The sequence below is a fragment of the Aotus nancymaae genome, unplaced genomic scaffold (assembly GCF_030222135.1).
Source record: "Aotus nancymaae isolate 86718 unplaced genomic scaffold, 86718_ANA_hifiasm-v0.15.2.pri h1tg000028l, whole genome shotgun sequence".
NCBI classification, from domain to species: Eukaryota; Metazoa; Chordata; class Mammalia; order Primates; family Aotidae; genus Aotus; species Aotus nancymaae.
This window is the reverse complement of record NW_026988441.1, coordinates 12,355,145-12,369,871: the sequence shown is the minus strand read 5'-3', so window position 1 is coordinate 12,369,871 and position 14,727 is coordinate 12,355,145.

The window sequence follows — 14,727 nt, the reverse complement described above, 5'->3', positions numbered from 1 at the left end:
TGAAATTCTAGACAGCAAAACTACTGTGACAGAAAAGCAGATGAATGGTTGAAAAGGGCGGGAGTGGAAGAAGGGGACTGATAGCAAAGGTACCAGAAGGAACTTTTCAGGGTAATGGAAATGTTTTGTAACATGATTGTGGAGGTAGTTACACAACTCTGTGTGTGTAGGGGTGTGTGTGTGTGTGTAAACTCATCAAACTGTACACTTAAAATTGGTGAATTTTACTGTATGCAAATTATATCACAATAAAGCTGACTGCAAATAAACAAATAAATTATTACAAGCCAGAATATTCAAGACTCAAGATGTAGCTCTATGGGGGCCAAGAGGAGGTGGATGGGGCAGTGAGGGAAGGCTTCTGAGAAGAGGTGATGCCTGAGATAAGACCTGTAGGATAGGCCAGGCGCAGTGGCTCACACCTGTAATCCCAGCACTTTGGAAGGCCAAGGCAAGTGGATCACCTGAGGTCAGGAGTTCAAGACCAGCCGGACCAACATGAAGAAACCCCATCTCTACTAAAAATACAAAATTAGCCAGGTGTTGTGGCACATGCCTTTGATCCCAGCTACTCAGGAGGCTGAAGCTGGAGAATCGCTTGAACCCAGGAGGCGGGGTTGCGGTGAGCCAAGGTTGCACCGTTGCACTCCAGCCTGGGCATCAAGAACAAAACTCCATCTCAAAATAAATAAACAAATAAAACAAAAACCTGAAGGATAAAGGGGAGGCAGGACGGAGGAGGCGTTCCTATGGAAGAACTTTCACATGGAAGCAGTTGAGAACTGAAAAAGTTCACTATGTCTTGAACACAGAATGCAAAGTAAGATTATCAAGAAGTGAGAGCAAAGAAAATCAAGGTTCAAAATACAAACCCATGGCTATTGGAAGTATCGTGTTAAATAAAACCCACCTGGCCTGAAAAAGCAGGAAGAGAGGGAAACTACGAGACACAACTGGGGATTTTTATTGTTGTTGTTTTTTGAGACAAGGTCTCCCTCTGTCATCCAGGCTGGAGTGCAGTGGCACAATCACAACTCACTGCAGCCTCAACCTTCTCCTGTCTCAGCCTCCTGAGTAGCTGGGACCACAGGCATATGACACCACACCCTCCTAATTTGTGTATTTTTTGGTAGAGACAGATTTTTGCTGTGTTGCACGGCCTGGTCTCGAACTCCTCAGCTCAAGCAATCTAGTGGCCTTGATCTCCCAAAGTGCTGAATTACAGGCATGAGCACTGGGCCAGGACTGGGGATTTCTTATTGGGCTCCTGTCTGCCCTACAGAAAGGTCTCCTTCCCACAGCTCTTCCAAGAACTTCTTCCCTGCTCTTTTCACATGTGGACATCCCTCTCCATTAGTAAACAGCCTCTGCTCTGGACCAGTCCCCCAACCCTACCCACATCTCCGACAGCTTATGAGACCCAGTGAATCCCTCCAACATGAATTCCATGTGGCCACTGCCCCCTGGTGGCTGAAGTGATGCATTACTAAGGATGAAGGGACACCTCCAAGTCCAGGCCCAGCCTGCCCTTCCAGAGGCCAGTCCAAGCCACTCCCACTACTGCCCCCCAAGACAAACCCCTGTCCCTGACAATCTCCTCCTTGCTAAATCCAACAAACACTTTCCAGTCCTATCTGACTCTCCTCTGCAGCATGCAGCCACAAATATCTTTTCAAAATCCTCTTGGCATCTCAGAACCTCACTCTCTTGGTTCTCCAGCTCTGCCTGGGCTGCTCTCCCAGGGTGAATCATCCCCTCTGACAACTGCTTTCTCTATGCTGGTAATCCCTAAATTTGTCTCCAGTTTATCCCTCTCTCCTAAGCTTCAGATCAGGATACCCAGCCACTTCCTAGAGGTTCCAAAAATACCTCAAAATCAACATGTCCAATCTCAACAGGTCATCTTCCCTACCATGCCCTCAGACCTTGGTTCCTGCTCCCCATGGTGACACTCCATCCAATCTGGCATTCAAGTTCAGAAAAATGGTCCCTGTCCTTGACACCTTCCTCTTTCTCATATTCACATTCCAATCAGACTTGAAATCCCACCCAGTTAATTTAATTTACTTCATTAATATTAAAATAAACCATATGAAATTGACAATATCACCCAGCTTTTTCTTATAAAACAGGAATTTCATAGCGTTCAACTGAGTATTTCTCAAATCCATCTCTTCTCTTCCCTGTTCCCCGTATCCTAGTTCAGGCCTCCACATCTCCTGCTTGGCCCATGAACCTTCTTCCTACTTGGCCTCCCAGTCTCCCATCTTGCCTCCTTTGTAGTCCATCCTCCACACTGGCTACTGGGGTAATCTTTCTACAATATGGCTCTGATCAAATCATTCCCCTGCTTCAAACTCTTACTCCCTGTTGCCAACAGAACAAAAGCCAAACTCCTTAGTCAGGTTTTCAGACCCTTCACAGTATCTGGCTCCCCTCCCTCTCCAGGGAGCACCACTATGCACCCTATACTCCAACCATACTAAACCACCACCACTTCCTTGAATCCACCTCTTCTAATCTCCCGGCCTTTGTACACGCAGTTCTCTATAACTAGAATGCCATTCTCACTCTTCTCCCACTTATATTTGACTTCAAGAACCAACTTATAAATTGTATGTTAATGTAAACCTCCAGTTCATCCATTCATCCATTCAATACACACAGTTAGAGTACCTATACTTGTATGATCTCCATAGAAGGTACTGAGGATGTGAAGGGGAATAGGACATAATTCTTGCCATCAAGAAAGCTCATGGTCCAGTAGGAGACACAAATGCATATATAAATCACAACACTATAGTGTGCTAGCACACAAAACGAGACTGGGAAAATTGAGTTTTACTCATTTTTGAGATGTCTTACTCTGTTGCCCAGGCTGGAGTGCAGTGGCACTATCATGACTCACCGCAACCTTGAACTCCTGGGCTCATGTTATCCTCCTGCCTTGGCTGCCCCTGTAGCTGGGACTGTAGGTGCGTACTACTACACCAGCATGTTCTTGAATTTTAAAGAGGAAACAGTCCTTCTAAAGAAGTCATTAAAATTGGAGGGAAGCACGAATAAAAGTACACAGGTGAGGAACAGTAGGTTATGTGGAGGGAGGGAGCTATTAGTTGGGATTGCTAAAGCATAAACCATAAGAGAAAAATGCTGCTGGAGAGGCTAGATGGGGCCCAATCATTAAGTATCTTTTGATCTAGGAGGCCATGGGAAGCTGCTGATGAGTTTTCATCAAGAGCAGCTTTGTAATTTCAAGAAGATGAATTTGAGGGGACAAGAATGAAGACAGGAAAAACCAGGAAGCTATTGCAATAGCCTAGGCAAGAGATGCTAATGGCCAGTATTGACACTGGTATCAGGGACTTGAAGGAGGCAATAGGTTTTAAAACCCAGAGGTAAGTCAAGTCAGCAGGGCTTTATGTTTGGATATGAGGGTGAGGGAGAGGGTGGTGTCAAGGATGATGCCCACGTTCCTCACTTGGATGCCTGGATGGATGGAGGTGCCATTTATTGAGACAGGAGAAAACAGGAGGAGACACAGGACTTACTCAACAAAGTTCTTTTTTGAATCTCTTATATCTGAGATGCCTATGGGACATGCCCTGGATCCAGCAAAGAGTTATATTAGTTTTTCAGTCTATATTAGGATACAGTTGTGTGCAGTGTCATAGAGAGAGGTCTGGGCTGAAGATCTGGACATCATTAGCATACAACTGATAGCTGAAATCACTAGAGTCGATAATGTCTCTCAGGAAGAATACACTGAATGTAAAGAGCTCTAAGCCCAGGAAAGAGCCTAGGAGAAGCACCATATTTCAAAGGTAGGCAGAGGCCAGGCACGGTGGCTCATGCCTATAATCTCAGCACATTGGGAGGCCAAGGCAGGTGGATCACCTGAGGTCAAGAGTTCAAGACTACCTGGCCAACATGATGAGACCCTGTCTCTACTAAAAATACAAAAAATTAGTCAGGTGTGGTGGAGGGCACCTGTAATCCCAGTTGCTTGGGAGCCTGAAACAGGAGAATCACTTGAACCCAGGAGGCAGAGGCCACAGTGAGCTGAGATTGCACCATTGCACTCCAGCCTGGGCGACAGAGCAAGACTCTGTCTCAAAACAAAAACAAAAATCAAACAAACAAACAAACAAACAAAACAGGCCAAGCACTGTGGCTCACGGAGGCCGAGGCGGGCAGATCACCTGAGGTCAGGAGTTTGAGATCAGACTGGCCAACATGGTGAAACCCCATCTCTACTAAAACTATAAAAATTAGCTGGGCATGGTGGTGGGCACCTGTAATCCCAGCTACTCGGGAGGCTGAGGCAGGGAGAATTGTTTCAACCCGGGAGATGGAGGTTGCAGTGAGTTGAGAACACGCCATTGCACTCCAGCCTGGACAACAGAGAGACTCCATCTCAAAAAAGTAAAGGAAAAAAAAAAAAAAGAGTGGGCAGAGAACTAGAGTCCATCAATGAACAAGAGAAGAAGTTGTCAGGAAGAGAACAGAACTATGAGCCTGCTTCATTATGGAAGCTGTAGTAGGCAGCCCCTAAGAGGCCCCATTGACCCCTGCCTCCTGGTACTTGTGCCCTTGTGTAGTGCCCTCTGCTTGAATGTGGGCTGAACCTTTTGACTCACTTATTTTTTTAAAATTACTCTATATTTCATTTCAAAAGTGACTCACTTCTCATGGTGATGGGATATTACTTCTGAGATTAGGTTATAAAAGACTATGGCCTGGCACAGTGGCTCATGTTTATAATCCCAGCACTTTGGGAGGCCAAGGCAGGCAGATCGCTTGAGCTCAGGAGTTCCAGACAAGCCTGGGAAACATGGTGAAACCTCATCTCTACCAAAAATACAAAAAATTAACCAGGCGTGGTGGTACATGCCTGTGGTCCCCACTACTCAGGAGGCTGAGGTGTGAGGATCACTTAAGCCTGGGAGGCAGAGGCTGCAGTGGGCTGAAATGGTGCCACTGTACTCCAATCTGGGTGACAGAGTGAGACCCTGTCTCAAAAAATAAAAAAAAAAAAAAGAAAGAAAGAAAAGAAAAAGTCTTCTTTTTTCCAAATTTAAAAACACAGAGAAAAAAATTTTTTAAGACTACAGATTCCATATGGCACATATATGTTAATGTATATGTGTGTCTCTCTCTTTCCCTTCTCTTCTTCCTCCCTCCACCCTCCCACTTTCTGTTGGATCACTCACCCTAGGGGAAACCATGTTACCCACCCATCTCCACAACCCACGCCTTTAGAAATGACCACAGCCCCTCATCTGGGTCACTCATGGATTTCTGAATCACAGAAGCAATGAGATAATAAATGTTAGGCCAGGTGTGCTGGCTACACTTGTAATCCTGGATTACAGGGCCACCATGCCCAGCGGAGGCAGGAGTATCGCTTGAGGCCAGGAGTTTGAGACCAACCTGGGCAACATGGTGAGAGCCTGTCTATACAAAAAATAGATTTAAAAGTCTAGCCAGGCATAGCTGCACACATCTATTATCCCAGCTATTGGGAGATTGAGGTGAGAGGATCACACGAGCCCAGGAGTTGAAGGTTGCAGTGTGGCATGATTGCACCACTGCACTCCAGCCTGGGTGACAGAGCAAAATCCTGTTAAAATGAAAAAAGAAGACGGGCACAGTGGTTCACACCTGTAATCCCAGCACTTTGGGAGGCCAAGGTGGGCAGATCACTTGATGTCAGGAGTTCAAGACCAGCCTGGCCAACATGGTGAGACCCCATCTCTACAAAAAATACAAAAATTAGCTGAGTGTGTTATCATGCATCTAGTCCCAGCTACTCCGGAGGCTGAGGTGAGAGAGTCGTTGGAACCTAGGAGGTGGAGGTTGCAGTGAGCTGAGATTGCGCCACTGCACTCCAGCCTGGGTTACAGAGTGAGATCCTGTCTCAAAAGGAAAAAAAAAGGAAAGAAATAAAGGGAAGGAAGGGAGGAAGGAAGGAACGAAGGAAGGGAGGAAAAGACAGATGAAAGAAAGAAAGAAAAAAAAATAGACGAAATATGGCGAGAAGGAGAAAGGAAGGAAGGAAGGGAAAGAGAGAAAGAGAGGAAAGGAGGGAGGGAGGAAGGAAGGGAGGGAGGAAGGGAGGGAGGGAGGGAGGGAGGAAGGGAGGGAGGGTTGATTTGGGGTTGATTTAATATGCAGAAGCCAGGGGAAGAAAGATTTCTAAGAGAGAGGTACTGGTCGATGGAGTTAAAGCTTTAGATAAAGATGGAAAATGTCCTTGGATTTGGCAAGACAAAGTCCTTAACAAGCTCAATGTGAATGGTTTCAGTGAGTTGAGACTCAAATGGGAGGTAAAGGCCAGGAATGGTGAAGGAGTGGACACCATTGTTTCTGCCTGCCCAGCATCCATTTCGCCATCCTCTGTAATGGCTCCCTCACTTTTCTGAGTAACCACCATATCCTACTGGATATGTTTCCATGAGACTGTCAGGGCACTCAGCTGTCCAAAGGCCAAGGGAGTCATGGGAGGCCACATGACTCAAGATGCACCAGTCAGAAGCTCTCCCTGGAATCTGAATCATGAGCTTATGTGACAAGAGGCCCAAATCTGGTTGGAGCTTATTCATGCTGCACCCAGGGCCCTGAGGAAACTGCCATTCCTTTCTGCTACTTCAATCCCTGCTACTGCCCTGGTTCCAGTCTTTTCTGAAGCCTGCTTCTTCGGTCTCTCTCTCTCTGTTGTGGGTGCCACCTTTATCTCCTTCTAATAAATATCTTTCTTGCTTAAGTTTGCAAGAGTTGGTCTCTGTTGTTGCAGCCAAAGAACCCTGACTCATACTTGTCCTTTCAAGAATTTGAGATGAGATGAGGAGGGCAACGAAGGACAAGCATGAGGGGAGAATAGCCTAGAGGAAGACAGAGGTTTTTTTGAGTTGGGGACAGTTGGTTTTGTTTTTGAAACAGGGTCTCACTCTGTCACCCAGGCTGGAGTGCAGTGGTGGGATCACGGCTCACTGTAGCCTCAATCTCCCAGGCTCCAGCAATCCTCCTCCCTTAGCCTCCTGAGTAGCTGGGACCACAACAGAGGCTAATTTATTTTTTTATTTTTAGCACAGAGGGAGGTCTCACTATGTTGCCTATTCTGGTCTCCAACTCCTGGCTCAAGCAATCCTCCTGCCTCAGCCTCCCAAAGTGCTGGGATTACAGGCATGAGCCACCAGACCTGGTGAGTCTTTTTCTTTTAGTTAGTTTCTAAGGTAGTAGAAATGTGGATGTATCTATAGGTTGAAAAGGAGGAGAGGGAAGAGGGAAGAATGATGGAGTAAGAGTCTGGGAGTCATGCTGGGATGAGCAATACACAGGTGGTGGGGGGGGGACCAGAACAGAGCCTGGAGAAGTGAAATAAATATGGGTGTGGCTACATGAAGGGTTGTTTCATTTTTTTAAGGAAAATCTTATATATATATGTTTGATAGCAAGCTGAAGGAAATCATGGTCCATTTGCCTGAATGTTATTTGTTGAGACTGAAAGGGTAGGGTTGTAGGGATACTCAAGGGAGAAGGGTAAGTGAGAGAGGGGGCTGTCTTAGAAGGGGCTAAAAATGTGCTACTCTGCCACCATTTTTCCCTATGCCAAGATCTACCACCTGGACCACAGTTAGGGATATGCTGGCAGATGAGGCAGAAGGCTGGGGGTACAAGGGGCTAGGTGTGGTGGCTCACACCTATAATCCCAGCACTTTGGGAGGCCAAGGCAGGCTGATTACTTGAGGTCAGGAATTAGAGACCAGCCTGGCCAAGGTGGTGAAAGCCCATCTTTACTAAAAACACAAAAATTAGGCAGGTGTGGTGGCACACACCTGTGATCCCAGCTACTTGGGAGGCTGAGGCACAAGAATCGCTTGAACCCAAGAGGTAGAGGTTGAGGTGACCCGAGATCATGTCACTGCACACCACACTCCAGCCTGGGCAACAGAGCTAGATTCTGTCTAAAAAAAAAAAATAAAAAGGCAAGGGTTGTAGGGTTGTAAGGGAATTGATAGCATATGCTGGTCATTTTCCATCTGCCCTCCAGGTCCACCCTCCATCCTTCTCTACCCATATGGGTGGCATCATCTGACCCCCTCACCTTGCTCTCTCCTTCTAATTAGGTTCCTCCCTAAGAGAAGCACAAGCAGGGCATTAGAGAACAGAAAAAGAAAGCATTCTGGGCCGGGCGCGGTGGCTCAAGCCTGTAATCCCAGCACTTTGGGAGGCCGAGGCGGGTGGATCACGAGGTCAAGAGATCGAGACCATCCTGGTCAACATGGTGAAACCCCGTCTCTACTAATACAAAAAAAATTAGCTGGGCACGGTGGCGCGTGCCTGTAATCCCAGCTACTCAGGAGGCTGAGGCAGGAGAATTGCCTGAACCCAGGAGGCGGAGGTTGCGGTGAGCCGAGATCGCGCCATTGCACTCCAGCCTGGGTATCAAGAGCGAAACTCCGTCTCAAAAAAAAAAAAAAAAGAAAGCATTCTGGATATTTCTTCTCCACTCCCAGCTCTGTCTCAGTACCTTGACTCTGGCAGTAGCTATGCCCTCCACAACTCCAGCTCCTCTCAGGCATATTCCATGACTCTCACAACACTCCAGTAATAGCATTTCCTTTCCTCACCCCTTCAGACCTAAGGGTGGTCACAGCTTCCAGCTGCCTTCACCTCCCTTGGTTACCTCAACCCTGTCCACACCTCTGCAAATAGTCCCTTCATTAAATTATCTTCAAAATCCCAGCTGTGGTGCCTTCTGTTTCCTGCTGGGACCTTGACTATTAGAGAGCTAGTGAAAGAGCTCAGATGGTCCAATATGAGACTCTGGCTGGGCAAGGAAGGGAGAGAAGCCAGGAGGGGTCTGGCAGACTGGCAGAAAACAGAGGGATCAAGGGAGTGAAGCTGTCTTTGAGTTGATGCCACAGGTGTGATGTCAGTGAGGGGCTGTCAGACCTGAAAGGCAGGTGCTGGGATCAGAGAGCAGGATGCTGGATGCTGAACATGGAAGACAGTATTGGGTTACAGTTAAAATCAGGGATTTTTTTATTTGAAACCCATAAAGTCCTGTGTTAGAATCCTGACTCTACCATTTTACTAAATTTGTCAGCCAGGCAAGTAACTTCACCTTCCTGAGTGTATATCCTCATCTGTAAAATGAGAATACTAACACTGGCCTTGCAGGTTTGTGTCAGGGGTAAACACACGTAAACATTTAGCAAAGGGCCTGGTATGTGGTATAAGTGCTCTGTAAATGTTCACTATGTATGTTACACTTCCTGGTAATGACTAAATTCAAGGTGTGGTCATGGGAGTGGATTACTAAAGTGGGATGAAGGTCACCAGAGATGAAGTAGAAAGAGACTGTGAGGCTAGATAATTATAAGGATGGATTATCAGGGACAATTAAGTATCCCAGCAGGACGGCATAGGTTGGGGTGGAGAGGAAGTCTGTGAGCAAGTGCTAGTCTTCAGGAACGAGGTGAAGTGGCCAGTCAACAGATGTCAACAGATAAGTGGGACAGAGGGTAGTGGAACCTGAGGACATCAAGCCTCAAGGAAATCTAGGTTCTGTGAAGCCAGGTCAGAGTTGGTGTCTTCCTCAGCTGACCGCCACAGTCCCTCTTACATCCCTTTGAGATGTCCCCAGTGATCATGTCCCCTACTAAGCCAGAGTTTATCAAGGGAGGGAACGGATCTAACTCATCTTGTCAGATGAGTTAGCACCTAGGACAGGTGCTTAAGTTGGTAAATGTTTGCTGAATGACTTGATGTTTGAGGGAAAGAGAAAAGTCTACCTCTGCATCTTATTTACCCTTGGTGATAAGACAATAATTCTAGGCCAGGCACAGTTGCTCACACCTGTAATCCCAGCACTTTGGGAGGCTGAGGCGGGCAGATCACCTGAGGTCGGGAGTTCAAGACCAGCCTGACCAACATGGAGAAACCCCGTTACTACTAAAAATATAAAATTAGCCAGGTATGGTGGCACATACCTGTAATCCCAGCTACTCAAGAAGTTGAGGGAGGAGAATCGCTTGAACCCGGGAGGCAGAGATTGCAGTGAGCCAAGATCATGCCATTACACTCCAGCCTGGGCAACAAGAGAAAAACTCCATCTCAATAATAATAATAATAATAATAATACTCTTTAAGTAACCTAATGCTTCTTTTAAACCTCTTATTCAATTTCAACAAACATTTCCTAAGGCCTACATATATGCTATTCCATCTACCTGGAATACCCTCACTCACTCTATACTCAATGACCTCCTACTCCTCATTCAAGAAAGAGCAGAATTTAATCATCAGGAAGAAGAAAAGTAAACCACAATAATAAACTACTACACATCCATCAGATCAGCAAAATTAAAGCATCTGGCAACACCTAGTACTGGTGACAATGTGAAACAAAGAGAGCTCTCGTTCAGTGCTGGTGGGAGAGTAAACTGGTATTGCCACTTCAGAAAAATAGTTTGGGAGTGTGGTGGGCAGAAAAATGTCCCGCAATAGATGTCCAGACTGAAGCTCTGGAACCTGTGAATGTTACCTTAAATGGCAAAAAGAACTTTGTGGATGTAATTAAAGATTGTGAACTGAAAAGATTATCCTAGATTATTTGGGTGGGCCCTTAATGTAATCATATATATCCTTCTAAGAGGGAGGCAGAGGAAGATTTGACGCAGACAGAAGAGGAGAAGGCAACACAGAGGCAGAGATTGGAGTGATGCTGCTACAAGTCAAGGGATGGTGGTGACCACCAGAAGCTGGGATAGGCAAGGAACACATTCTCCCCTAAGTCTCAGGAGGGAGTGCAGCCCTGCTGACACCTTGATTTCAGCCTAGTGAAACTGGTTTGAGATTTCTGGCTTTCTGAACTGTGAGAGAATACATTTATATTGTGTTAAGCCAGCATGCTTATAGTTATTTGTTATAGCAGTTACAGGAAACAGTATAGACAGCACCTACCAAACCCGTGTATACCCATACCCAAGTCCAGCAATTCTGCCTCCAGATATATCCCTATAGAAACACAAGCATTGGTCACCAAAAACCATGCACAAGAATATTCATAGCAGCATTATTCATAACAGCCTCAAACTGGAAACAACCCAAACGTCCAACAACAGTTCACTGCATGGACTCATTGTGTATATTCATACAATGGAATACCATGATACAGCAATAAAAATGAGTAAAGTACAGATAAGCAGAACACAGAAGAATCTCACAAACACAATGCTGGGCAGATGAAACCAGACACAACTGCAAACATATGGTATGGTTTCATTTATATTATGTTCAAGAAGAGATAAAATTAACTCTAACATTAAGTGATGAAAAACTAGAAAATTGAAGAAAAGCAAGGCGGTGGCTCACGCCTGTAATCTCAGCACTTTAGGAGGCCAAGGCGGCTTGCTTGAGCCCAGGGGTTCAAGACCAGCCTGGGCAACATAGCGAGACCCCGTCTCTACAAAAAAAAAAAATTAGCCAGGTGTGGTGGTGCATGCCTGTAGTCCCAGCTACTTGAGAGGCTGAGGTAGATTGCTTGAGCTCAGGAGTTCAAGGTTACAATGAATTGTGATTGTGCCCCTGCACTCCATTCTGGGTGACAGAGCAAGACCTTGTTGAAAGAAGGAAAAGAAAAAGAGAAACGGAAGGAAGAAAGTGGGAGGGGGAGGGGTGGGAAGGGGAGAGGGGAGAGGGAGGGAGAGGGAGGGGAGGGGAAGGGGAGGAGGGAGGGGAGGGAGGGGGAGGGGACGGGGAGGGGAGGAGAGGGGAGGGAGGGGGAAGGAAGGAAGAAAGAGAGGGGAAGGAAGGGAGAGAGGGAAGGTAGAAGGAAGAAAGGAAGAAAGAGAGGCTAGGTGGAAGGAAGAAAGAGAAGGAAGGTGGAAGGAAGGAAGGGAGGAAGGGAGGAAGGAAGCAAAGAAGGGAGGGAGGGAGGAAAGCAGGGAAGATGGAAGGAAGATAGGAAGGGTGGGTGGAAGGAAGGGAGGGAAGGTGGAAGGAAGAAAGGGAGGAAGAAAGGAAGGAAGAGAGGGAAAGTAGACAAAGGAAGGGAGGGAGGGTGGGTGAAGGGAGAAAGGAAAGGAGGGAGGAAGGAAGGAAGAAAGGGAGGAAGGGAGGGATGAAAGAAGGGAAGAGGGAAGAAGGAAGGAAGGAAGGGTAGGTGGATGGAAGAAAGGAGAGGAGGGTGGGTAGAAGGAAGAGAGGGAAGGAAGAAAAAAGGAAGAGAGAAAGGGAGGAGGAAAGGAGAGAGAGAGGGAGAAAGAGAGGAAGGGAGGGAAAAGGAAGGAAGGAGGAAAGGATGGAAGGGAAGGAAGGGAGGAAGGAAAGGAGGGAGGGATGAAGAAGAAAGGAAGGAAGGAAAAAAGGGAGGGAGGGAGAGAGAAGGTAGATGGAAGAAAGGAGGGAAGAGGGGGAGGGTGGGTGGAAGGAAGAAAGGGAGGGAGAAAGGGAAGAAGGAAAGAGGGAAGGAAGGAAGGAGGGAGGAAAGAGGGAAGGAAAGAAGGAAGACAGGGAGGGAGGAAGAAAGGGAGGAAGAGAGGGAGGGAAGGTAGAAAGAAGAAAGGCAGGGAAGGGGAAAGGAGTGGAGGGGAGGGAAGGGGAGAAGGTAATGAGGGAAGGAAGGTAGGAAAAGAGAGAGGGAAAGAAAAGAGAGGGAGGGAGAAAGGGAGGAAGAGAGTGGGGAGGAAAAGAGGGAGGAGGAGGGAGGGAGGAAGAGGAGGAGGGAGAAAGAGAGGGAAAGGAGGGAGAAAGAGAGGGAAAGGAGGGAGGGAGGGAAAAGAGGGAGGGAGGAGCGGATGACGGGAAGGTGGGCAGGCAGCTCCCCGATGTCCTCCAGCGTCCCTGCTAATTTATTTCTTGGCATGGGTGACATAGGAAGGGAGGGGTGCGATCTCACAATAATTAGAACTGTTCGTTTCTGCCATGTGCTTCTCGGAAGGGTATTTCACAGGTAAAAGTGTGTGGGCGGTGGCGGCGGCGACTGGTCGTGGAATGCACAGGGAGCTTCCTGGCACCCTCAGCGTCCTCTGGGCTCCGACCGACCGCCGTGTCCGCCTCAGAGCCGGCGCCCTCCAGAGCCAGCGCCCAGGCCGGGGTCCCCTCAGGGCCCTGTGGGTCATTTGCCGCCAGCCCGGGCACGCTGGGCGGGTCTCACGTGGCCTCCTTGTGTGGTAACTGTCGGGCCCTGGCCTGTGTCCCCATCTGCTCCTGCTCCCCCCGCGGAAGAACGTGGAGGCGATGGCTGCTGACCCTCGAGGGGCTGGTGGCGGCATGTCCCCACTTACCTCTGACTCCGTCCGACTACATCCCATTCAGGCATGTCCCGAGGCCTTCACAAGGGCCAAGAAATTACAGCAAAGGCTGTCCCCTGCCCGAATGCCCCTGTCACTGTTGAACTCCTTCTCAGCCCACACAGGCCAGCCCCTGGTTCCGCTCCTCCGTGGGCCACAGCCGGCCTCCCTCCAGGCCCCAATCTCCCATGGCCACACGCCCTGTCCCCACAGGATCCTGTTTATCCACCCCCGCAGCTCCTTGGGTGTCTTCTGGGCTCGGATCTGACCCACTTCTGGGCCCCGAGGGTCTGTCCCTCAACCACAGCGCCAGGCGCGCTCTGACTCGCTCAGGCGAGCTCCAACGCGCATGAGCTCAGGGAGACTCTGGAGGCGCAAGCGGGTGCCGCACAGTTCCCGCCAAATGCACTGCGCTTGCGCAGGTACCTTCAGCCTCAAGGTTGGGCCTCCTGACAGGCACGTGTTGGCGACAAGCGGGTCTGGGGCTGAATAGAGTTACAGGTGAACGTGGAACGGAAGCAGGGGGCAGAGCCTGAAATGTGCCCAGCTTTGAGGTGGGACCTGTATTCAAATGAGGAGGCCAGAAGACAAGCCAGGGGCTAGGGGCTCAAGTGAATAGTGGACCCTAGAATTTAGCCCAGCAGCTGGGAGCCCAAGCACAGGTAACCCCACTTAGAGGAGAGCCTCAAACTCTTGAGGTTGAGGTCATGAAATGAAAGGGGTCAGGGCAAGGGAGTGGAATCCCCTCACTCCCCATCTAACTGCTGTCACTAAGGTACTCTCCCCATTTCAGTGCTCCCACTCCTCAGGTAAATCACCTGCCCTCTCTCAGCCCATTTCACATCAAACATGGGGATAAAATCCCACACAGGGTGGCTGGGTGCTAACAGATCTTGAGTAAGTGCCCAGTGGAACTCAGTTCCTCCCAGAGAGGGTAAAGACAGAACCTTGGATCACACAGCAGCTTGCTAGACCAGGCCTTGGCTCCTGGACAGGACTCACACCTGGACTCTGCCACTCCCCCACACCTACACGTCAAGATGGGTCAAAGGTCCAGGACAGGCTCCAAGGTGTGGGCACGGGCACCCCTCCCCACAGGAAAGGCAGCCTTGGAAATCCCTGCCACCCTACCCCCTACTCCCCACCCGAGTCCCTTCCCCTCAGGAAGGAAAACACAGGGCATTAAGAAACTTGACTTTCTGAGCCCCTACGAGGGGTGGGGGAAGGGCAAGAGGCCACAACCCCAGCAGGAGCCACAGAACAGCAGGAAGAAGTGCCTGGCCTCACAAAGAACAGACCCAGGTGAAGAGAAGGTGAATGTCCAGAAGGTGTGACCAGTGGGAAGCCACATGGAGAGAAATTCCAGGCAGAGAACGCCGGGCTGCCTATCTTTTCAATTTCCAAAGCTTAGGGCCTCCATCAGCCT